Source organism: Coptis chinensis, chromosome 2, assembly GCF_015680905.1.
Source record: "Coptis chinensis isolate HL-2020 chromosome 2, ASM1568090v1, whole genome shotgun sequence".
NCBI classification, from domain to species: Eukaryota; Viridiplantae; Streptophyta; class Magnoliopsida; order Ranunculales; family Ranunculaceae; genus Coptis; species Coptis chinensis.
The window spans coordinates 31,217,123-31,243,106 of record NC_141457.1 but is presented as its reverse complement, the minus strand read 5'-3'; the positions used below and the strand labels follow the sequence as shown (position 1 = coordinate 31,243,106).

At 36.2% G+C, this 25,984-nt stretch overlaps 3 long non-coding RNA genes and 1 pseudogene across 4 annotated transcripts; all 4 read right to left on the bottom strand.

The window, feature by feature from the left end:
- Positions 1-778: 778 nt before the first annotated feature.
- On the bottom strand, positions 779-5,871 carry LOC147515770 (uncharacterized; annotated as a pseudogene). The gene is made up of 9 exons (XR_015210802.1): positions 5,731-5,871; positions 5,469-5,550; positions 5,267-5,366; positions 4,749-4,889; positions 4,242-4,300; positions 3,429-3,496; positions 3,280-3,331; positions 1,563-2,123; positions 779-1,125 (listed from the first exon to the last, which is right to left on the bottom strand). The product of XR_015210802.1 is annotated as an uncharacterized LOC147515770 (transcript).
- Positions 5,872-7,366: 1,495 nt separating this feature from the next.
- Positions 7,367-11,525, bottom strand: LOC147515769 (uncharacterized). The gene is made up of 3 exons (XR_015210803.1): positions 11,062-11,525; positions 10,764-10,828; positions 7,367-7,819 (listed from the first exon to the last, which is right to left on the bottom strand). It is a non-coding gene; the product is annotated as an uncharacterized LOC147515769 (long non-coding RNA).
- A 7,464-nt stretch (positions 11,526-18,989) lies between these two features.
- Positions 18,990-20,559, bottom strand: LOC147515768 (uncharacterized). Its single transcript, XR_015213505.1, has 4 exons — positions 20,488-20,559; positions 20,301-20,360; positions 20,147-20,218; positions 18,990-19,384 (listed from the first exon to the last, which is right to left on the bottom strand). It is a non-coding gene; the product is annotated as an uncharacterized LOC147515768 (long non-coding RNA).
- Positions 20,560-20,664: 105 nt separating this feature from the next.
- LOC147515767 (uncharacterized) lies at positions 20,665-21,405 on the bottom strand. The gene is made up of 3 exons (XR_015213504.1): positions 20,975-21,405; positions 20,815-20,885; positions 20,665-20,731 (listed from the first exon to the last, which is right to left on the bottom strand). It is a non-coding gene; the product is annotated as an uncharacterized LOC147515767 (long non-coding RNA).
- Between the last annotated feature and the right edge of the window lie 4,579 nt (positions 21,406-25,984).

Below are 25,984 nucleotides of genomic sequence, written 5' to 3'. Positions count from 1 at the left end.
CAGACATGAATATGGACAGGGAGCTGGAGTATCACTCTTTTGATGAAAAGTACGTATTCAATAACGAACATGGGAACTTTAACAATTTTATCCAGTGACGGGTTTAGTCCTTAGATGTAGTGTGCAATTGTGCATTGCCATATATCAAGTGTCTTTCAGGATTTTTTTTTCTATTTTCATAATTTTGCTTCTTTGGGCACTTCGAAATTGTCCTTGCAAATTGTATAGCTAGAGCGACTCTTTGACGTTAGATTTCTTCCCTTTTGTTTGAGTACTTATAGAGAGTTGGCACTTCACTACTTCTCTAGAAATGTGAAACAATTATACCACTAAAAACTAAAAAAGTGATTCTTAATACACAAGCATGCTCTTCTCACAATATCAGCCAGAGCCTGGGCTGATTTTAAAGCTGATCTAGAGCACAGGCCCAACCTGGGCATACTGAAGCTCTACCGGCTTGAATTCCAAAGTAGATGACCCACCAGTAGTTAACCTGCCATGTGAAGTACTTCTCTTGAAGGAACCATGTTCCACAAGTTTGTCAAAGGACCAAGTGAGAGACATTTAAAGTTCCTTAGTCAGGCTTCACAATTTGTATAAGCAAACTGCAACCTGAAAATAGAAATTCAACAATGGCCTTTCGTGAAATCTTCTAAATGGTTCAAAAAGGGTGTCACAGAATCTATATTACGAGCACTGGCATGCCCACTATAGATATTTAGGGTAATCAATCAATATAACCAAACTGGTCCAACACAGGCTCCAATAATAAAAGACGGGGCGGATTAATATTTTTTATTTCTCACTTCTACGTATAATGGTGAAGGGACGTTACTGCACTATTTCATATTTACAAAGTAATGAACAACATGTCTGACATTTCGGATTCAGGGTTATTCTGAATGATCTTAAAAGAAAAGTGGTCATTTTTGTTGACTCTGTTGCATATAAGATTATATTCCTTTTTAGCGGAGAGATATATTGCACTGCTTGAAATGTTGCTGCTCGTAAAACATTGAAAGGACCCAGATCAACAGAGTATGCCTTCTGAAAGCCATCTGAAATTGCGGTCATCATAATATTTGTTGGCTTCCTTTCTGCTTCATATTTCTTTAATAATGAGAGCTGCATTAAAAAAACAGACCATCAAAGACAAACTAAACACGAACAATAATAACATATCATATTTAGATGAGCTTTTACCAAAGACTATATATCAAAATTTGCATTTGTTAGTTTTTATAATAACGTGCTGCCCCTAGGAGTCATTGCGATTTCTACTACCATAAGAGGAAATGAACTGTTGATTTTGTCCTTGCTCCTAAGACGTTTGCCTTACGACCTAACAAGCCAAATTAAATAGCAAATAATTCCTTTGGTCTAGGAACGACATACTGTTTCACTTCAATTTGACATTCATACGACAAATTTCAATGTCAACAGAGCTAGCATTCTTTAAAAAATAGGTCTTCTTCTTCTCAAGTGCACACGTGAATTATCTGATGTTACTTGTTGATGTTCAAAGATCAAACTGACATGTTTGTGAAATAAGAAACTAATACCTCCCCAAGGTCAGCACCTACTCCAATGCCATCAGCTATGATCTTTGAAAGAGCACAGGCATCTCCGAATCCCAAATTAACACCTTGGCCAGCCAAAGGATGAACAGTGTGTGTTGCATCACCAATAAGAACCACACGATTGATTGCGTATTCATTGGTGTGCTTTAGTGACAAAGGAAACACCATTCTCTCTGAGGCCAATTTGACTACTTTGGGAGGCACTTCCCAGGAATAATCTCCAGAGTACCCCAGGGAGTTCGACTAAGGATTGGGACCATATCCATCATGAAGAGCATGGTTTACTGGTTTAACAAAATCATCCCCACTCATCGATTTACACTTTGTTGCTTCCTTTGGAATCATAGTCCAAACAATATTACTAAACTCGTCCCCTATGGGTAAAAGTGCAATTGGACCAGAAGGCAGAAATCTCTGCCAAGCACAATGATTTTCAACAGTATGCTTAACAGTACAGATGATTGCATTCTGTGAATAATTCCATCCAGTTGTTTTGATTCTCGCCAATTCCCTAACATGTGATTTTCCCTCATCAGCTCCAACCTGCAAAAAGATCAATGACAAATGAGTAGGACAAAGCATAACCTATTTGACATTGACAATGACACAAATGTGGTCAATGCCAACATCTGGAAAAGACAACATTTGTTGAACACCAATCCTATGAAACTTGCAAGTAGAAAATTACTAAAATAAATTGTTGGCACATGCCTGACCAGTGCGTACAATAATAGCATGTGACATCAAAACTCTTACAAAACCAAAAAGAAAAAGAAAAAAACATTACCACCAGCTTTGCAAATAAGCTTTGTCCATCACTAAGGCTGTGTTTGGTTCAACGAATTTTGATTCTCAAAGAAAGAGAAAATCCAGAAACTAATTTGCCAGAATCCATTTTTGAGGAATGTGTTTTCTAGTTGTTTGGTTCACAATTTTAAAAACTGGTCCACTGGATCAAACCCCACCTAAAACCTGATAACCTGATAACTCTATACACGAGTGATTTTCTAGTTCCTCTCGAGCGACGAAGATGGAATAACTTCAGCAAATCTCGGCCGACAGACAAAAGGAAAGCAACTTCTCTCGTTTTAAAAAGGATGTTGTTTTCCCCAATAGTGGCCCTGAATGGAAAATGTTTTCTCTGTTTATCATTTTCCGTGGTCTACCAAACACCTAATAGAATTTAGAATCCAGGAAAACATTTTCTTTTCTCCCATTTTCCGTGAACCAAACGCAGCCTAAGTTCCAGCTTTGCCATTCGTGAACATGATGAATCTATCCCTTTAGTTGGTGTATTTGGCTGTACAACCATTGTCATCAATCTGGAAGGATAGATTGTCTTCTGGAAATATGTGTTCTGCTATTTCTAATACATTAAGTTTCAGAAGTGTCAAAGAAATGAAAAATAAGTTTTTACATGACTTTGAATGAACGAAGATCAATACTCAGTAGCTGAACAGACTGAAGAACCAAAACAACAAGAATAGCAATCGAGACAAAGCTTAATATCACACTTCAAACAAACCAAACTACTAATATTGAATGATTTCAGAGGTAAAGCTCAATAATCACACTTTACATGACAACTATATTACAAACTACTCGCAATTTCTATTGAAAACACAATATTCATCACCATTTGGAAGGAACAATATAGATTTGTAATGAAAAAATAAATAAACGAAAATGTAGAGAATACCTGCAAACATGACAAGAGAGAGCTATGAAGCCCCTTGTTCTCTACTACACACCTGTATCACAACCAGATGCACCATAGTTACCGTCTTGGCTACTTCAATACCTTTAAAGCAGCAAAATAATTCTAATTTCTTGATATGCAAATCCTACCCTAGTACATCTGCATCTACATCGTTTGCGGTGTACCTAGCGTATCCCAAGCCAGTGTAATCCCAAACCTGCAAGGAGAAATATGAAAAGATACAAGAGATATATACTATAAGGTTTCTTGAAGATGTAATGTATTATAACTGTTTCAAATTTTCAATATATGTACAAAATAAGGAGGGAAACAAAAAACATGCTATTACATGTATCTGATTATTATAGTTGACATTAAGGTATCAACAACGACCACGTAAAACATCTGCAACTAGGCAACAATATCCTCAGATTTACAGGGTGATGATGTTGCAAAAAAGAGTAAACATATACTGAGTGATAACTAAGGTGAATTCAAAGATATGACAACAAAGCACTCAGAATCCCCCCCCCCCCCTCCCCTTTGCCACCCTGGCTTTTAATGCACATGGCACACATTTTAGAAGAGTGAACATATAATGTGCGGGTATCCAATTGATGACCATACACATTAAAATCATAGCATTTAGTTGTGTAACTAATAATTAGATGTGTGTGTGGTAAACCTTAAGATCGTATCTTTAATAACCATTTCTAGAGAGTTAAATGTCACAAATGTATAAATGACAAGATTTTTAGATTGGTTGTGCAATTTGAATTTTGAAATGGTCGCCCTAGGCATTATTATGACAAACAGCCGAATGGACAGTGCCACATTATATTTAAATCCATGTGTTTAGATGCTAACCAAAGGAGGCTTCTTAGTTCTTACTATCTTCTACAAATTAAAATTTGAATGTGAATCTGAAATATCATAATTGTACAATGGAAGTGAACAATTACCTGCATTGCATCAAAATATGCATGTCGATGCTGCATTACATATTGTCAAGCACCAATATATGCAAGCATAACAACTTGTACATTGACATAACAACTAAAGAGGATTAACTAGGCTACTAGTGAAATGAAGCAATAATAGTTTAGTCTGTGATAGTTGCTCCTAAGATATCCTTTATTCCTCCATATTCATTTATATGGATACTGAGGAATATGGGATAAACCTAAATTTTGAAAAAAAGAACATGTGAAAAGGAGAAAATGACAAGCTATGCAAAAGAGAATATGATGCAAGCAAATTACAGTATCTATGTATAGTAACATCATTATGTACGCAATTTTCTCATCTTTCTTATCAAATATAAGCTACAAGGTTCCAAATTGTTCGTTAAAGAAATAAATGATGTGATGCTCAATTAAGAGAATGAATTACGAGAAGAAAATAACAAATACTTGGAGATAGTATATGCACACAACAATTAGGGTATATAGAAGATATCACAATTATACCTTTGAAAAAGGAAATAGAAGCAGGAGTGACAGTACTGACCCTTGGGTCAGGGAGGTCATCTTTCTTGATGTTAACTTCCTTTCCTAATGCCGGGTTACTATCAATAATAGCAACACTCAATTTCTTCAATGGAGAGCTTGCTGCACACATAGTAAACAAAAAGTAAGTACAAAGTATAAACGGAATGAAAGATTCAACAATATTGCTTTTCTTCTTTTTCTCTTTTTCTTTTAAGTTCAATAAGCAATGATAATATTATTAAATCTAGACATCCAACTCAAAACCAACTGGTTAAGATATAATACACATTGGCCTAGGTATATGTGAGTCCCAAAAGTTTGAAAGTGTTATACTACACATGGAAATAAATACAATGTAATACTAACTCTATACACATGTATAAAACTTATAACCATTAAATTACTTAAATCTATGTAAACCATTAAGTAATATATGTCAGAACACCATTTTTATATATTACATCAGGGAGTAAGAACCAAAGGGGTAAGAAACTTACACAGGGCACAAGCAAGGGCCATGCCAACCATGCCGCCTCCAACAATTGCAATGTCATATTGGTCATTACCATTTATTGAGCCAAGCTTCTCCTTGTTCTCCTACGATGTTCATTGAAAAACCAATTAGTTTATGCAATAAAAAAAAATCATTCTTGCTAACTGAAAGAAAGTAAAAAAGACAAACAAATGTAAATTGATTACAGAATTCTGTTGTGCACTAGTTAAACCCCTTGTTGGAACCTTGAAAGCGTGTATCGTGGCAATAACTCTTCTCGCGACAATCCTGTCAAATAAAGAACAATGTAATGGCCATAAAACTATGCATTCACAACTCAAAAAAACAAATACAATCCTATGACGAGATTTTGGTTGGGAATGAGATTTTGAGTAGTAATAATGACATAAAATGGTTCTCATTTTAATGCATTTCGGAGATTCTAATTTCTTGTACATAAAATCGTACCTGTTCATTTTGGGCGTTGGTCAAGAATCTAAGAATCTGAGCTGGTGCTATGTTTGTGAATCGAGTGCAGGCTTTCTTATTAGACTAGCGTAGAATAGAAACCCAAATGTACAAAAGGACGATAGTGCCCCGCGCCTTGTTCACCGTCGATAAGTTTTGAATTGATACATATGACAAGTTAATAATTTGATTTATTCCTAGATAACTGCTAAGCAGTGGGGGAATGAGCGGAGGGTGGAGAAGAGAGAGGGAGAGATGGGTTTGTGGGTGGGGAGAGAGAGAGAGTAGAGTTTGATTGAGAGGGAGAGGGAGAGGGAAGGAAGGAGAGAGAGGGGGATAGGTGAGGGATGCATGGGCGAAACCAACCAACTTAGTTTTTGTCCAAGATAACCCCTTTCGCTTCTTGATTGTTCGCTCCGCTCACTTGATTAACACCAAGGCCTAAAGAAAGAGCTCATTCTCATTAGCTACTTCAACTCTATCGTAGATACGAAAAAAGAAGGATATGGCTGACCAGTAATTCATAACCAAATTTTTTATCCAAGTTTAATAGAAAGTAGCAGCAAAGTGCAAACCTATCAGTCTACTAAAAGTTTATGTAAGTGGAGATTGAGACTTTGTCAACTCATTACAGAATAGTAAGAGTGGTTGTACAAATGTCGGGATCATAGCAGAAATCTAAACTCAAGGCATCCCTCCCATATATACTTTTGAGCACTCCCAAAAGAACCTCAATCAAGCAAATGATATCCAGTAACAAAGGAAAGAGAGGACACAAACACCAGCCCAAATACATATAATAATAGCATTCAAAATTTATCTCTCTTGTATCATAAGAAAGATACAACATAGCAACCTAAATTAAATTTCAATTGTCTGTAATGCACATACCTAGCTATGGCAAGATAAATTTCTCAATGAATTTGATAAATTCCAAACGATTCTGGAAGCTTAGCGGTTGAATAGGTCCTACCTTGGCCAGCTAACTCCCTTGGTTGGCTACAAAAACCAAGAATTCAGTATAATATATGTTTTACGTATATTTTATTAGACTATTAGAACAAAAATTTAGTTACCAACCACTTAATCCACAAATAAAGAAAACCCAGACGATTAGCGGCAAAAAAAAAACATAAAAACATAAACAAAAAGAAAAAAACCAAAAAAAAAACCCCAAAGGAAACCAGATGAAGAAAACCAGGTATAAAAAGGACTCAAAACGTACATGATATTCAATCATACATGGTGAACTAAAAACCAAGGTTGTTGATGTTTTTTTTTTCATATTTACCAAATAACAACTAACTGTCATTTATCGGAACCAGTGTAGTGATCAAGGCATTAAGGTAAGGCACATCACTCTCTCTGTGCCTTAAGCGCAAGGCGCGGCGCGCGCCTTATTGAAGTGAGGCGCACAGTAATTAAAAAAAATAAATAAATGAAAACAGAAATAAATAAAATAAAATATGACATGAATTATCATTGATTTGCATGGCTAAACAATAAAGTCCATTCTATAGGATTGTAAACTTGTCAACTATTGAGCAACACCCGTAAAATTCACCAATCATTTAGGTAGTAATCGATCACTTAAAGAAAAAAAAATGTAAACAACAATTAAATAGCAAAATGAAAATTTTATCTCTCAAAACAATCTAGCTCAACTTCAATAAACTAAAGGAGCAAACAAATTGAACTGAGTCAAAGGGACTTCACAAAATAGAACACATGATTCAAATTTTGGAAACTCATAAAACTTTATTTAATTCATCTTTCTGTCTCTCTCTCAATCCATTCATATTAACAAAAACTTGTAAAAATACAGGTTTATAGTGTACCCTAATAAAAAACTTATAAAAATTGTTTGATTTCTTGTACCATACAACTATTGGATTAAGTGTAGATGTGTCACATATAGCCAAAAGTGTACAAAGAACAAGAAAAACTGCAAATGATGATAAGGCGCGCGCCTTGCACTTTAACAAAAAGCACGCGCCTTATGTGTGCACCCGCACATTGGTTGAGGCAAGGCAATAACGTGCGCCTTTCCGCGCCTCGCGCCTTAGTCGCGCGCCTTTTTGCGCCTTGGCTACACTGATCAAAACACCACAACTATCAATAATTAGTGATTAACAAGCAAAGCAAAAAATTGACAACAAGCTGGCAACTAATTAAAATTGGTGTTGATTATCACACCATGCGCGGTATCTCGAGCAATATTTCAGAACTCCCAATTCCCAAACATCATAACAGAGTTAAATCCTTTAAAACCTTAAAATCTACAACAAACCCAATTCAGAAAACAACCAAACAAACTCTTAACACAAAGAACAAATAGATAAAAAAAAAACCAAAAACACCAAGTGGAAGTTCAATTTAATGGAAAATTGAGCGTAACACCTTGCAAACATCAAATTTTAATAAACAAACAAATACCCCATGAAGATGCAACAATAGCATGGTATTGGTATTCACAATTCAAGCAGAAAACAAAGTTTAAAATTGAAAAACTTTTCTCGTTCAATCCAAAAACATTTCAATGTTGTAATCGATTAATATCAAACTCGTTTGCACGTGGCAATCAATCTTCGATTTCAGTTCAATGTACGACTAAAGATCATCCCTAAAATACCAAAATTTAGAAGTGAGGGCGAGTTCCATTCTTAATTTTCTTCTTCATATGTATTAGGTCTTATAAATTTATGGGCTGAACCTTGCTTATGGGGTTTAAGCCTTTTGGGTGTTGGTCGACTGGACCCAAAATAATAGATGTCGGGTCCTGAACTCCTAATGACGGTTCACTCACAAATCAGAAACACACTTCTACGAGAGTGGTAAAAAAAGTGGTAAACAAACTTGCGCTTGGAAAAATAGACAAACAACTTGACGCCTTTAAAAAAAGAAGTCAAGAAAATGCATGACGGCTCCCCTGTGTGTCATAAAAAGAATGTTAAGTTAGAAATCTTGACAACTACACCAGAGCCGCCGAGAAAATATGTGACGGGTCCCTTATAAGTTATAACCGTCAACATTGGACATCAAGCGTCATAAAAAGAATGTCCAGTTACAATTCTTTACGGCTTCTACAGGAACCGCCAAGAAAAACAAAATATAAGCGTCATAGAAAGTCCTTTTTTTAGTAGTGAGCCCCTGTTACAAAAGTTGTAACATTTATGAAATGTTATGAACATATGCTATATAACATCTTGAAAATGTCACAAAATGTGAGCATTTTAAAAGTGTTACGAAATCAAGCAAGCACAACATTTTAAAAATGTCACAAAGGTGCTCTTGTGGATTGCATGCTAACTAGCAAGTCGCTCTCTTAGATATCATATCCTGAGCAAACATCTTCACCACTTATGTTCACTGCATAAACACCAAAGAATTACAACCCGAGAATTAAATAAAATCAAAATCAGACCAGCTATTTGTATAGGCCCTGCAATTAGTCAAGCATAAATACCAATGTCATAGAACCAAAAAGTACTTCAACAGATTATAATGGAGACAACTTAAAGCACTTCAGCATAGCAATTCAAAACGTAACACCATAAATGGTAACCAAAAAACAAAGTAACTGCAACAATATTTTGAATCCAGACGTACTTCTAAATGGTCTGCCAAGAAAGTCCACAACTCTTGTTTACACTAACGCGATCAGGTAATGCGAACACCCATGTTAAAAAAATTGCCACAAAAATTGTCAATAGTCTCAAATTTGGGAAGAATCGGACTAGCAACTTAGTAAGGCATCCTATAAATAAATACTTCAACAGTAACCCAAAAATTAAATAAAATCAAAATCATACCTGCTATTTGTATAGGCACTGCAATTAGTCAAGCATAAATACCAATGTCATAGAACCAAAAAGTACTTCAACAGATTAGAATGGAGACAACTTAAAGCACTTCAGCATAGCAATTCAAAGCGTAAGACCAGAAATGGTAACCAAAAAACAAAGTAACTGCAACAATATTTTGAATCCAGACGTACTTCTAAATGGTCTGCTAAGAAAGTCCACGACTCTTGTTTACACTGACGCGATCAGGTAATGCGAACACCCATGTTAAAAAAATTGCCACAAAAACTGTCAATAGTCTCAAATTTAGGAAGACTCGGACTAGCAACTTAGTAAGGCCTCCTAGAAATAAATACTTCAACAGTAACCCAAGAATTAAATAAAATCAAAATCAGACCTGCTATTTATATAGGCACTGCAATTAGTCAAGCATAAATACCAATGTCATATAACCAAAAAGTATTTTAACAGATTATAATGGAGACAACTTAAAGCACTTCAGCATAGCAATTCAAAGCGTAAGACCAGAAATGGTAACCAAAAAACAAAGTAACTACGACAATATTTTGAATCCAGACGTACTTCTAAATGGTCTGCCAAGAAAGTCCACGACTCTTGTTTACACTGACGCGATCAGGTAATGCGAACACCCATGTTAAAAAAATTACCACAAAAATTGTTGTCAATAGTCTCAAATTTCGGAAGAATCGGACTAGCAAATTAGTAAGGCCTCCTAGAAATAAATACTTCAACAGTAACCCAAGAATTAAATAAAATCAAAATCAGACCTGCTATTTGTATAGGCACTGCAATTAGTCAAGCATAAATACCAATGTCATATAACCAAAAAGTACTTCAACAGATTATAATGGAGACAACTTAAAGCACTTCAGTATAGCAATTCAAAGCGTAAGACCAGAAATGGTAACCAAAAAACAAAGTAACTACGACAATATTTTGAATCCAGACGTACTTCTAAATGGTCTGCCAAGAAAGTCCACGACTCGTGTTTACACTGACGCTATCAGGTAATGCGAACACCCATGTTAAAAAAATTGCCACAAAAATTGTCAATAGTCTCAACTTTGGGAAGAATCGAACTAACAACTTAGTAAGGCATCCTAGAAATAAATACTTCAACAGTAAGCCATGACTAAAGGAGGAACGCACATCAAACTAAAAGGTTTAACAAAATTGTAGGAGTGATAACTGTGCAACAGACTGACTCACCTAGTCACCTAGTAACTGATATAAATTGAAAGCCCCAGCTAAGCATTTTATCAAACGTCTACTTCCTACAAAACAGAACCCCCACGTATCAAAATAATTTCAATCAACTACATAGAATCAACAACTTGAGAGTGATATAACCATTTTAAATAAGCATTAACGCAACAACCTACTTTTGTGAAACTAAATTTCAACAAAACCAACAATTCAATCAAAATTAAACTTTCAAATTAGGGATAACCACATTTTACATCAAAACGCTAATAAACGGGGACAATAGAAAAAAAAAAATACTCACTACTTTGCGAAAATTAGGAAAAAACCGAGTCGTTCTTCTCTCAAAATCCCCCTTCTTCTCAATCGTTTCAAGGCAAGTGTGGTTTATAGAGAGAGAGAGAGAGAGAGAGACGATTTCAAGAGGCATATGAAGGAAATCAATCTTAGTGGTTTTGTTGTTGCTGGAGTCGGGGGTTGGAGGGGCCACGGGGAGAGAAGGGGCCGGTTTGCATTTTCAGTTGAAAGTTTAGGTTTCATACGTTCTTGTTTTTCTGATTTACAGCATCTCCGATGTTAAGTAACAGTCAACAAACAACAAAGCTATTTAAAATATCAACAAAATATCAATATAGGATACGGGTGTTATCGATACTCAATTTCTTTCTTGATTTGATATGTATCGTGGATATCCCTCGCTCCTCTTTGTGGATACAAGTATGCAAACCGTGTTACACACCGAGGTTTTTTTTTTTCCCAAATGATATTAGAAGTTTTTTTCTAAATTCTTAATTAAAGAGGACTTGTTCTAATTCAGGGAGGGAAATGGAGAATAATTAAATAATTTAAGTGATATTAGGGGGTGGGTTTTCTAAATTATTAATAAAGGGGGGGTTCTAATTTTTATGAGGGAGGTGTTTATAAATTGAGCAAATAGAGAGATTTCAATTTGCCTACTCGATAGTGGAGAGCGGGTTTCTGAAAACCCAGCTATCATATAGTGTAGAGATATGCAAATATTGTTGATATATCTAAAATATCAACAAATATTGTGGATATTGTAGATATTTCTTGATATTTATTGATATATCATTTATATTTGTTTGAAATATAATAGTAAATATTAAATAAAATTGTTATCTAAACAAAATATCATCAAATATCGTAATATATCGTAATATATCCTAAAATATCAAAAATATCATCGAAATATTACTGATATTTGCAGTTGTATATATCTCTAAACTTATTGCAATATTTATATATCTTTTGCTGAAATATCAATATTTATTGCGATATTTCGTGATATTTTGTACTGTGAATTATAAGTAAGTTAATAACCACGATTCACGGTGAAATTGTTTATCATTTATAAGAACTGAATGTGTGTTATCTATTGTAGCTAGTACAAAGTACAAACCCTGATCTTATTAGTAAAGTTGTTTCAGTAATTCTGGAAAAATCCTTTTTTCATTAATATCTTTGGATTGAATCATTAATCATCAGATAATCATCCCACTACAAGTAGACATGTAATGCCTTCAATAAATATTTAAGTAGGTAGACTAGCCAATCATATCAATAAACTCTCCCTAATACAATTTACATATATAACTGCTACAACTGAAAAAATCAATTGAGGGACATAAATATGACAAATAAGTTATGGAACAGATATGGAGTTACTCACAAGCAAGTGGAATCAGGATGAGGCTGGCTTTTAGTTGCATGCCATCTTAAAAGTGATAGGCGTTCAACATTCACCATGATCACTAAGGTAAGTAATGTATGAACTCACTGCTGCACTGAGTAAGAGACGTTTTCTTATATGCACCCCTTCTCTTGTAATCTAGTCGAAAATAAGTTAAGAAAAAAAACAACTTTCAAATATAATTCATCATTTTTTAGGTTTTGGTCATCCTAAATAATGGGTATTTGGGGTTTCGTCCACACTAATCGACTTATTAGGTTTTGGTCCTCCTAAATCATTTTGACTAACAATCTACAAACAGTCAACCACTGTTAGTCAAGTTAATTTAGGAAGAATAACCCCTAATATTTTTTTTTTTTTTTTTTTGCACGCAAGTAGGTATATTTTATTAATAATCTAATAAAGAATGTTATATCGAGAGTATAGAGCTTACATCCAAAATAAGGAGAAAATAATACTTCCAAGTTTAGTTAAACCGGTAGTAAGTCCCTTTCTAAGCTAGTGACATAACTTGGTTTGGTAGAGCTCCACCGCCCCTCACCTTGGTTTAGAATTGATCCCATCTTGGCAAGTCCATTAGCACCAAAATTTGCTTCTCGGTAGGATGTGACAGGCTCCAGCTGGTGAGTTTTTGTGTTGCTCGAAGCCATCTTTCTTTGAGCACCCAAGGAGCATTGTCCCTACTTAGAGCTATATATGGTAGCAGCTAGTAAGTCACTTTCAATCCATAGATGATACCATCCATTTAACACAGCTAGTTCCACTGCCAAAACGATGGCGTAGCATTATGCTTCAAAGTTTGTGGTGATCCCAAGTCCATAGGCCTTGGCACCAATAACCTAGGCCAAGTGGTCCTAAAGATATGATGACCCCAACACCTCCAATCCCTGGATTTTCTACGGAAGAACCATCAGTATTGGCTTTTACTACACCAGCTTCAAGTGGGATCCATCTGACTTCTTGTATGCTTTTATTTCGTGTTGTACCCCTGATGTTGAGTGAGTGAAGCACTTTCTAAGTCTTCTACATAGTTAAACATGTACCTTGAAACTATCATGCCCGAGGCTTTAGCGCCTTTAGTAACTTCGTTCTTTATGTGAGCCCTGTTCAAGATTTTGTCAATTAGTCAATTAGTGAGGACCAAACCTCAAATACCCATCATTTAATAGGACCAAAACCTAAAAGACCCTTAAAATTATCATATTTTCTTGATGCCTAAGTCATACACAACATAATGTTGCAACAACCGTCATAAAATCATTGTATTTTCTTGACGCTTGTGGCATACAAGACATAATTAATGCTACAATAGCCGTCATAAAAATATCACTAAGACACCTATCTTGATGGTTTTCAACAAAGCTGTCAAAATAGATAAAAAACAAATGTCATAATATGTCTTTTTTTCAGTAGTGTAAACCTATTGGAAGTGACCTCATTAATCCAAAGAATTATGTTTGGTCTCTATTTTTATTAAAAGGAGTTTTTCACCAAAAAAAAAATATTTATTGGTAAAAAAAACATGTTTTATGATAAATAGCAAAAACTTGTTTTTCAAGTTAATAAACAATTTTTTCATCTCACTTTCTTATTTAGCTCCAAAGGCATATCGATTGCCCATTACTGAAAAATGCCGAGATATGTTAAGATATTTCAATAAATATCATGAAATTTACTAGTTTGATAAAATAGTCTTTAAGAAAAAATCTCAACCAAACATGTTTATTTAAAAATTGATTTTAGAATAAATATTTTTCCAGAAAAATATTTTTTGAGAAAAACTAATTTTTTGAAAAAATGAGATCCAAACTCCAACTTAGGTTTCAGACCTTATTGTTTTTTTCTTATTTAGAGCATCTCCAATGTTGAGTAGGTGCAACAATCATCATACAAGACACCATCATAAAAATATCAATAAGACACCTAGTTTGACGGCCGTCACGATAAATAAAAAACAAGCATCATAATGTCTTTTTTTAGTAGTGAGCCCCTGTTACAAAGACTTGCAACATTTCCATAATAATAAAATTATAGAAACGTTAAAAGAAAAAAATTGAACTAATCATTAACCATCGTTGAGTTTCCACTGAGTTTGCATACACTTCAGTGTACAATATGTTCCCAAAGAATTGGTTTTATGCCATCGGTTTTCCCACGGTTTTGGACCGTCATAGGACCGTGGGCTTTTTGTGTGTCAGAAATGGTCTGCCCACAGTCATGATTGTTGGTAAAGCCTACCAATAGCGACGATCTTTGCGTCAGTTGTTGCCGTCGGTATTGCTATGGCAAAAACCGTTGGATAATGTGGCAAAAGACCAGTTTTCCCTACGGTTTTGGTCCATGGGCAAAGGTCAAATTTTCCTACAGTTAGGGCCATGGGAGATGTTTTTGCTTATAACTCTTTTTGCTACAGTTATAGACCGTGGCAGAGTTATTTTTCCTTTAAAATAAAATATTGATATTTTAATTCTTGGGTCATTTCACCTGCCATCAACAAAAATCTACACATTCTTTCTAATTGCACAACCACGTACCAATCATCTATAAAACTTTCAACAAATTCTTCATTGTACAATTATCAAAAGATAGAATTCCAAGTACAAATACAAAGTAAACATAACAAAATAAAAGGCAAAAGAAAGAAAGAAAAAACTTCTTATTTAAGGGGAAAAACCAAGTCATTCAATTGTAACAAGGAAAACACAAGTTATGTTTGACTCTACAATAAGAACAAGGACTTTGAACATGCTCGTCTTCATCATCCGGCCTTCATGACACCATTAATGCAAGTATAACCCTTTATATACTTCACGCAATTCATGCTTCCCATCATCGGTAATTGTAAAACTATGTTGGGAACCCTAACTCAGCCAGTGCGACACGCACCATGACCACTAGGTCTATGCATGCAAACCGTGTTCTATAGGCATATATTTATTTTAGTAGTTTCTTATTATTAGATTCCTAATATAGTAGGATTCCTTATTTAGCATATCTCAACCATTATATAAGGTTGCTTTAGGTTGTAATACGAAGGATAATAAATATATCTCTTTTAAGCCTTAAGGTTTGGTAGTTAGATCTTCTAATCAAAAGATCAAAGGTGGTGGATCGACCAATCAAGCGATCAATTGTTCTATATAGGATCTAGATCCTATCAAACTAACCTTCACAACAAACATACAAACAAAAAATTCTTATATAATTAAATAAATTCCAAAGAAGTTGTTGCAAAGATTGATTAGGAAAAAGAAAAAGGGTTCGTCAACGACGCTACGTACAAACTTTGATTAAGAAATAAGCAAAACATGTCCAAGTATGGCATTCTATTTCTCATTTTTCTAAATTTAGAGAGCCTCAAAGGGCCGATGTGCTTTTTAAGACACTGTGAATACGTAAAACAAGAAACTTATGAAAGAAATAGTCGCAAGAGGTACCAGCAATAGATTAACGTTAAGCAATAGAAATTTACAAATACAAGTATGAGTTACCTTGTCTGCTGAACCAGTAACAAATAACTTGTCTCTAGAAACAAATTAGACACTGTTCACATGTACAATGTTCATAAATTGTTGACTAAGTAGCTAAAAACCTCGAATACAAAAATCAAATACAAAATAATTTGTTCCCGAAATTGAGTTATATCAACAAGTAAAATAGTTTGAGGATTGATTCAGAAATGAATTGAGGTGCTAGGGTTTTTATGATTTTTTGGGGAACATATTTAGGGCTTTAATTTTCTTCTCGTACTTTTTGGATGAAATGTTTCATATTTTCGATAAATGATGAAATATTTCAAAAAAGCAGTATTTTTCATAAAGAACACCTGGGCACACCACTTTGTATCATTGTCACCAAATTCAGCGTTATTTTTTAAAAAGACGCGTTTAAAACCCGAGATATTGGCAAGGCGTCTTGTTCTAGTTTAAAACCCGGGTTTTTAAAAAAAACGCGTTTTAAACGCGTTTTAAACTTAAAAAAAGTTTAAAACCTGAGATTTTGAAAATCTCCCGTTTAAAACTTTATTAAAACATTTTTTTTTGTTTTTTTTAAATAATAATCTAAAAGAAAACGCGTTAGATTAACTTATTAAGACAATTTTATTTTGCTTTTGACTATTAATAATTGGAAATTTTAAAGTTATTAACTTATTTGTAATACTTGATTATGTCATTATGGTTGGTAATTAATAGTATCTTATTTAGAGTCGTGTTTTGGTACTGAATCTAAAACTTATAGTATTTGGATGAGTAATGATAATTTGATACTTTCATGTATTTGAATTTTCTTTAATTTGTATTATTATTATTTTTATTTTATATGTCTATTCTTTTTTCCACTCTTATAAAAAATCAAATTCATTATCTATTATATTCTTTATAATCGATTTTTACCGTTTCTTTTACGTATTATACGTTTTAAACCCGTTTTTTATGCCCCACGTTTTTTTACTTTTTTTTTTTTTTTTCCGTTTTTTTCTCGAGACGTTCTGTTTAAAACACGAACTAAATTTTTTTCAAGTACACCGTTTTAAACCCGTATCGTACTTGGTGAGTATTTGGGCATTTTCAAATTTTCGCCTTTGCAACATTTCTTGAAAATGTGTCACAAACAATGTGCCTTGGTGTGATTTGTAGCTTCTAAAATGGAAATGTTGCAAAGCTAACAAAATTTTCGTAATATTTCACTTAAAAGTGTTACAACAATACAACCCAACAAAATTTGGTAACATTTTACGGACAAATGTTGCAAATCAGCTAAAATTTATAATATTAACTAATAAAATGATACAAAACAATATGACCGATATCTTATAATTAGTAACATTTTGTGGAAAAGATTTTGTTCTCCGTAAAGTTCCGCACAAAATGTTGCAAAAAACATATTACAAAAGGCCATATTTGTTGTAGTGTATGGGATGACTACTTAGCCGTGTTTGAAAACTCATCGAGTTGACTCGGAACTCGCCTGGGTCAACTCGACTCGATTGAATTTTGATGAGACTACACACACTCGTTTAGTATGACTCACCATGTTAGTGAGAAAACCCACGTCACTCGCTAGTCAGAACCAAATATTTTACCCAAAAAAAAAAAAATGGAAGTGGTTGAGACACTGACACCAGTATCAATTGTTGATTTGAAATTTTATAGATTTATCAATAAACCTTTAAAACCATAACTTAAAATTAATTTTTGTTGAGAAAATATAACATAAAATTAATATATATATATATATAGGGGTGGGATAGAGGCACAGTCACTGTAGCCACATTCTAGGCACAGTGACTCCAATCCACCGATGTTTTCCAATCCTACGGATATTGGGTAGTCTCAATTAGCCAAATATGAAATACAAAATTTCGGGAAAAACAAAATTTCGAAACAAAAAAAAGGAAAAATCTCTAAAACAAAAAAACAAAAGATTTCTCTATTTCTCTCTTAAACCTTCTTCTCCAGTTATACAGTTTCTAAGACCCTTGTGGTTCTATTATATGTTTGGAGAAGAGGACTATTCCGAGGTTATCAGTAGTACGAGTTTTAATCTCAAATGCTATTGTTGTGGAAGATTACAAATTGGCTACTTTGTTAGGTATTTCTGAGAAGAACTTTTTGAGGAAGTATGTCACCAAATTTGAAGGCAAAGTTCCTGAGCTTTTCAATGTGTACCAAGGGAAGACAAATGGTTTATGACCTTGTTGCTGCAGCATCAGACGACCTTAGAGTTAACAAGAGTTGTCTATCCAGTTGGAACCAATTATGAGGATTTAGGTTAACCTTAAACAGTTGAGTTTAAACATTTGGGTGAAAACTGAAATTAAACTTTTTCCTTATCCTACCAACCTTTTAGAAAGACATAAATTTCAAGGAGGTAGCATTTTTTTTCATGGTGAAGTGAATCTAATAATTTGTAGGTGATCCTGATTTATTTTATACGCCAGGATGGCTACATTCAGAAGTCTGGTAGTAGAGACAGGTACTTGGAAGAGTAGTACTGTAATCGTGCTTCATTCTTTTGTAAGAGGTGGAGAGGGAAAATGGACAATTTGCTTTTGAAAGACAAAGGAGGGACCCTTTTGATCGGAAGTAGTAGGAGATTGTTTTCGACGAGTCACGAGGATTCTTTGCAAATGTCTAAGGGCTCGTTAGCTGATATGAAAGTAACATCGGATGAATTAGAGAGGAAGCATTTATGTAGAAGGGCGGGGAACTCATTGAAGCTCGAAACATCATTAATTGCCTAGTTTAGGTGTGGAACTTACTAGGAATGACATGGTCGATTTTTTTTGGCTCTTGGTCAAGCTTTTGATTGGTGCATTATGGAGTATGGACTAATTGTTCTGAATGTAGGTGTGGTACTCTTTTATAAGAGTTGTGTTCAAGTTTAGGATTGTTAAGGATATGATTTATCTACCAGTCCAAAAGTTTCCACTTTTGTAGAGAACTAAGCTAAATAAAAGCTGTCAGGAGAGCTAAGCTAAATAAAACTTGGCAGAGAACTAAGCTAAATAAAAACAAACATTGAGAAAGGCTCAGCATTTCTTCAATTTCCTACAATAGTTCCAACAAGTTTTGCTCCAACTTCAAAAAAATTAATAGATGGTACAGTTCAACAACTACAACTTCAAGAAACATAAACAAATAACTCTTCATTCTAAAGAAGATTTAGTTACAAGGCATGGAAGAAAACTAAAACCGAACTTTCACTTTCCAACCAATCCTTTAAGGGAGGATCCAACTTTGTTTCCTTGTGCCTTGTAAAATGTGAAGATCATTCCTCCACCCAACAGCAGAATATCAACTTTCTCTAACAATGATTCTATCACACCAATCTTGGATGAGACTTTTGAGCCTCCTACAATAGCAGCAAACAGCCTTTTCGGATTGGACACAGCTCCAACAAGATAGTCAAGTTCCTGAAACAGGGCAGAGGGGAAAATGTCAGAGTACATGCACAGATAAACACCAAAAACAACATCAAAATGTCAGAGTACATGCATAGATAAACACCAAAAATAGAATCAAAATGTCAGAGTACATGCCACATTTTTTAGAAAAAAATTCCCAGAAGTTGGCATTTACTAACTCTCAATCCCTCTTCAAGCTTGTGAATGAACAATACGAACAATTTTAATTTTCTTCATCTCTCTCCGTGAGGTGAAGATAAGTAGAAATGTCTTCATCTGAAGTCATCTTCTTCTCAATTTTTCTGTAACTCGCAACTTCGTTGACACATCCAGCTAGCCTTGTATCATTCTCACTCATAACCTCCAACGATGACAGAGGCAAGAGTTGAGATGTCCAACTCATGGCTCTTTAAAATTCCTAGAATCAAATCAGTCCGACAAACCACCATTGCTGGTCGTTTTTTACATCTATCATTTGGAGGTACCTTCAACAGGATTCATCTCGCAACCTTCCAAAAGAATCAGATGCCTCACTAGGCATACTGACCAAGCAAACACTTTGAGTGGTACAATGCTTACTCATAAATGTCATTCCAAACACTAAGGCAACTAATATCAAGTTTTAAGCTTACAACTTGGTCTAAAATCTAAACCATCGAATCTTATATAACGTTTTCAAAGGCAAGGGACTATGATCACACAATTCATATAGAAAACAGTTCTAGAGAAAAAAAAATAAACATAAGTAAATAAAAATATTAAATTCCATACTTTGTGAACTACTCAAGTTGAAGGAAAGTGGCAGTGGTGTTGTTCCAGAGCACTCTTGCTCCTTCCCAGTAGCTAAACAACAGAGAAACAAAATGATAAATGTTCAATGCATTTTGCTTAAAAAACAGAAAAATCGTTCTCAAGTGTAACTCACTTAAATGTTATGGCAGAAAATCTTGGTATAGGGCTACTTAAATTATTGTAAGAGAAGTCCCTGAAACAAAAATAACATAACCAAATCAAACCTCACATATATTCAAATTTCTATAAGAGAAATAACAATTACAGAAAAGCAACTGGTCCTGAAACCACAGTGGAGGTCAATTGGTCATAACACTTACAAAAAAGCAAGCTGTGACATGTTTACTAAGGACAAATGGACTGGCCCGGACATACTATTATTGTTAAGCCTCCTGTTTCCAATTAAAAAAACATGAAAAACAGTACGTTAAGTAATAATCCAAACTAAAAACCAGAACATTAAAACTTCAGATAAGATAACATTAGTTTTTCTATGCATTCATACTTGCAAGCCTTCCGATCTCTTTTGGAATTGGTCCTATAATGTTATTGTTCTGTAATAACCTGGAAAAAAAAATCATCAAAACCAAGTAAGGAAAGTAACCATATACTTAAAAACTCATGGTCAGCTAATTTTTAATGCTTACAAAATTTGGAGATTTGTCAAGTTGCCAATGCTGGAGAAAGAGTTCCAGAGAAGTTCTGGCTTGGAGTTGTTCTACAAAGTAGAACATTAAAGCAATTTCAATCTGAGAGTTTGAAAGAAACCATTAGAAGAATAGCTATTCTTATGCACTTCGAACTTACAATCCAATTACTAGATTCTCAGGTGAACAAGTAACCATAGCCCAACTACATGGATCAACTGAGTCTCTATCCCATTTTCCAAGAACATTTCTAGGATCTACCAGAGATTCTTTTATGTTCACCAAACCTTGCACTGCAAACAATTAAAACCATATATTAGCTAAATTGAATGCAATGTATAAAAATAACACAAACAGGTGGATTCAAACTTACCTTCAAAGTTTGGAGCGAAGAAGAGAAGAGTGTTTTACTAGAGAAGATTGATCTAATTTTGGAGAAGAAGGTTTAAAAGAGAAATAGAGAAATAGATTGATCTTTTGTTTTTTTTTGTTTTGGAGATTTTTCGTTTTTTTGTTTTGAAATTTTGTATTTTATATTTGGCTAATTGAGACTACCCATATCCGTAGGATTGGAAAAGATCGGTGGATTGCAGTCACTATGTCTAGAATGTGGCTACAGTGACTGTGCCTCTATCCCACCCCATATATATATATATATGGATAATCTAACTCACCGAGTGAACTCTCGAGTTTTTGGTCCAACTCGACTCAATGAAATTTCGAATTATACCGATTTTTTAGTTTTTGAACAATGCTGTTCAGTGGGGTGTTTTGGATAAATTCTTCGTTTCATTAATCTAAAAGATAACAGATGGAAATGAGTATTAATATGTTAATTTTCATGATCAAAGAAATGTTTTCATATTATTTCAATCATACTGATTGATTAGGACCATCATGGGACCATCACGGAAGTTGATACTTCTGACATTCTGACCATGGCATGCGAAATTAATATGCATGCCCTTACCAATTGATAAAATCATGGTTTCCGCTTATTGTAGTTTTATTATCCTAACAGGCTAACACATAAATTAAGTTCAAATTCTGACACTTTTTTTGTTGTTGATAATCAATTTCTGCTAGACACTAGCTTTTGCATGCATGCTGTGATATACTGATATATAATATATTGCATCCAAATTCCAAATCAAAGGTCCCCCAATCATATAAAAGTATCTGGATTCAGCTTTAGACTTTTGGTGAGTGCATTAAGCACCATCTGCAATGATCATGGAACCAATGAGGCAATGATAGATCCCTCGCACAATCATAAGTAGCAGGTGAGCCTTTTCAAAAAAAGGTCTTCTTTGGATAATGAGATATGAAAATTAGGGACCTTATCACCTTAAATTGCATGCACGCCCTCCCTCATATAATAATTCCATGGGATCCCTAATTCCATTTCTCGATTCAGTTCTGTGACGTTCATTATTCCGCTCCAATCTGGTACAGCATGTAGGTGGACTTAATAATGTTTGACACATAGCTAGCTTTTTGTAAGTTGCAGTCGATATGTGGCTGGTTCTGGTTTTTGCAGATGGCATGGACCATAAGTTTATTTTTTTTCGGTAAATGGAATGAACCTAGTTTATTTTTTTTCGGTAAATGGAATGAACCATATGTAGTGGCCCAATAATGAGAGGTGGACTAGGTCAACAAGATAAGGAATGAGATGTAATATAATAGGGGAAGTCGAGGAGTATGGAATCGTGACCGCGGAACCTTAAACCGCAGACGTGGCATAGGTACGGCGGAAAGAGGGATTGAGAGATGGAAAGATAGGTGGACGAACCAAATGAAGTGGAGAAGGGGTATAAAAAGAAGAAAAGGGGGAGAAGAAAGGGAGGCCGCACAGTGAGAAGATGGGAGAGAAAGAAAAAGAGAAAGTGAGGAGACTAGGTCTAGGTTGAGTTTTTGAGCTCTTTGGTGCTTATTTGTAGGTTGGAGGTTCATACATTTGCTTGTAGTTTCTTGGTTCATACATTTGGCGCCATCTGTGGGGATCAAACAGATTGTAGAAGGTAGAAATGGCACCGAAAGTGAAGAAAGGGGTAAGCAGACCAAAGAGGGCAGTGGTGCAAGATCCAACACCGGAGGCGGTGATTGATGAGGAGGGAGGTCAAGAAGTGGAGCATGAAACAGAAGAGACCCGGCTTATGCGAGAGGAGATCAGGAGACTGAGAGAAGAGAACGACGAACTGAGGAGAAAAAAAGAAAGAGCGGAGGACGAAGCAGGTGAGGAGTCTGACGATGACGAGGGCGGGCCGGAACTCGTCGAAAACCTGATGGTGGGCTTGACCATGGAATAAGTTTAGGAGATGATAGAAAAACGATTGAGAGAGGCTTAATCGAATCGCCGGTAAAAAGGGTCGGGGGGAGCAGCAAGCCAAATGGTAGCCAGACTGAATCGCAACCCATTAGCGGATGACATCTGGGCCTCAAAGGTGCCGCAGTGGTGCAAGATCCAACACCGGAGGCGGTGATTGATGAGGAGGGAGGTCAAGAAGTGGAGCATGAAACAGAAGAGACCCATCTTATAGGAGAGGAGATCGGGAGATTGAGAGAAGAGAACGACAAACTGAGGAGAGAAAAAGAAAGAGCGGAGGAGGAAGAAGGGGAAGAAGCGGGTGAGGAGTCTGACGATGACGAGGGCGGGCCGGAACTCGTCGAAAACCCGGTGGTGGGCTTGACCATGGAATAAGTTTAGGAGATGATAGATAACGACAGGGAGGTGAATCGGCAGCAGGTAAAGGGCTGTGGGGGAGCAGCAAGCCAAATGGTAGCCAGACTGAATCACAACCCATTAGCGGATGACATCTGGGCATCAAAGGTGCCGAAGCAATTCAACCAACCTAGGTTCGAAAGATACAATGGCAAAGGAGACCCGGCTGACCACATCCATCATTTCCGACAACAGATGCCTCTCTGGCAAGAGGCTCAGTATGATGGACTACGGTGTATAATGTTCCCAGCTAGTCTGAAAGGAGGGGCGTCAGACTGGTATTACCGGTTGCCAGCGGGAAGCATAAAGAACTTTCAAGAGTTGGAACAGGCGTTTATAGATCACTTCATACACCATAAAAAGCAAGTGGTGGATATCGCAGCATTATTCAATGTTCGACAAAGATCCGCGGAGTCAGTGAAGGAGTATCTGTATCAATTCAAGGCAGAGACATTGAAGGTCGAAAATCTGGATGAGAGAACCGCAGTGATCACATTTGAAAGAGGGTTGCGGCTAGGAATAGGAGTACACCAGTTTGTGGCGAAGAACGAGATTGCAACCTTGTATGAGCTATATCCACGAGTGGGAAAATAAATCAGGTATGAGGACACTATACAGAAAGAGTCTAAGAGATCAGGGAAAGCAGTGCTATCGTTGGAGAAAGACAGGGAACACCGAAGGGCGACGACGTCCAAGAAGGAAAGCGGTGGGTATTGCGGGTACCCGCCAAGGGCAGAAAGAAGTCGGGAGGGGATTCGAAGGGAAAACAGAGAAAGGAGGCCATATCGCGAGATAGAAGTGACGCCGCTGAATAGACCCCTGAGCGAAATGTTGCCGTTGATTAAGAACCTGTAGGGATATGAAGGGTCGCGGAACACCCCAATAGAACTACCTGATAAACCTTTCTGTACCTATCAACAGATACGAAATCATGAGACCGACGACTGTTATGCACTAAAGTGGTTGGTTCAACGATTGGTGGAAAAAAGGAGGATGTGGGAGTTTGTAAGGGGAGCACAGAATGAGGAGCGCATGCCACGCCAGGACCGGATACTAGGAACTATTAATGTGATTTTTAGTGGAGAGGTACTAAGTCATAATACTCATAGAGATTGGGTGAGGAGAACCACGAACATCTAGCAGATTAATGATGAGACAGACAGACCGCGACCAAGAGTAGGGACAGCGGAGGACAGAGACAGGATCATCTTTAGCAGTGTGGATCTACGAGCAGTGGATTCTCCCCATGAAGATACGTTGGTCATCACAGTAGCAATGAGCAATTACATGTTGAAGAGGGTGTTGATCGATTGTGGTAGTGCAGTGGATTTGTTGTTTAAAGGAGTTTTGGATGAAATGGGGATTGATCCTAGGCAATTGAGGCCTCCACAGACTAATTTATACGAGTTCAATGGGAGTATGACGAAGCCTATGGAAGAACTTTTATTGCTTGTAACCACAGGTCCAGTGACAGTCTTCGCACGGTTTATGGTGGTAGATTTCGCTTCTCAATACAACGCGATCTTAGGGAGGCGGTGGATTCACGAGATGAAGGCTGTCCCGTCAACCTACTATTAAGTGATACAGTTTCCCACCCCGACGGGCATGTATGAAGTGCGTGGAGATTAGGTGACGGCCAAGAACAGCCACAGAGGTACAGTGAAATGGTTGATTCGCGGACCAGAAGAAGAGAACTCAAACCCTAGGAAGAGCCAGGCATAACAATTACAGTGTGCCTCTGTGGAGGGGGAAGAGGACTCAACGGTGGATCTGAAGACACTCGACGAGATTGAAGTAGTGAATATTGGGGATGGGGAGGAAGAGAGGTTCACCGCGGTAGGGTCCAGTTTGCCTGAGGAGTGGAAAAGTAAGTTAATACAATTCTTGTCAGAAAACAAGGACGTGTTTGTATGGGTAATTGAGGATGTTACGGGGTTAGACCCGGAATTCACTTGTCATCAGCTACACATGAAAAAGGGTGCCAAGCCAGTGAGGCAAAGGATGCGGAGCATCAGACCAAAGTATGAAGAGGGCATTCGCGAAGAGGTTGCGCGATTAAAAAGAGCTGGAATAATACAAGAAGTGGAATTCACAGATTGGTTGTCCAATGTGGTCGCGGTACCAAAAAAGAATACCAAGGTTCGTATGTGCGTCAATTTTACAGATGTAAATGTAGAGTGTTCGAAAGATAGCTATCCCATGTCGCGGGTGGATGAATTAGTGGATAGGACAACAGGATTCAAAATATTTTCATTCATAGAAGCATCTATGGGATATAACCAGGTCCCGATGTACAGACCGGATCAGGAGTAGACAACATTTATCGTAGAAGGCGGCATGTATTGCTATACCAGGATGCCATTTGGATTGAAGAATGCTGGAGCCACTTTCCAGCGGTTGGGTGAGAAAATGTTAGAAAGTAAGATTCAGAAGGGGATTGAAATA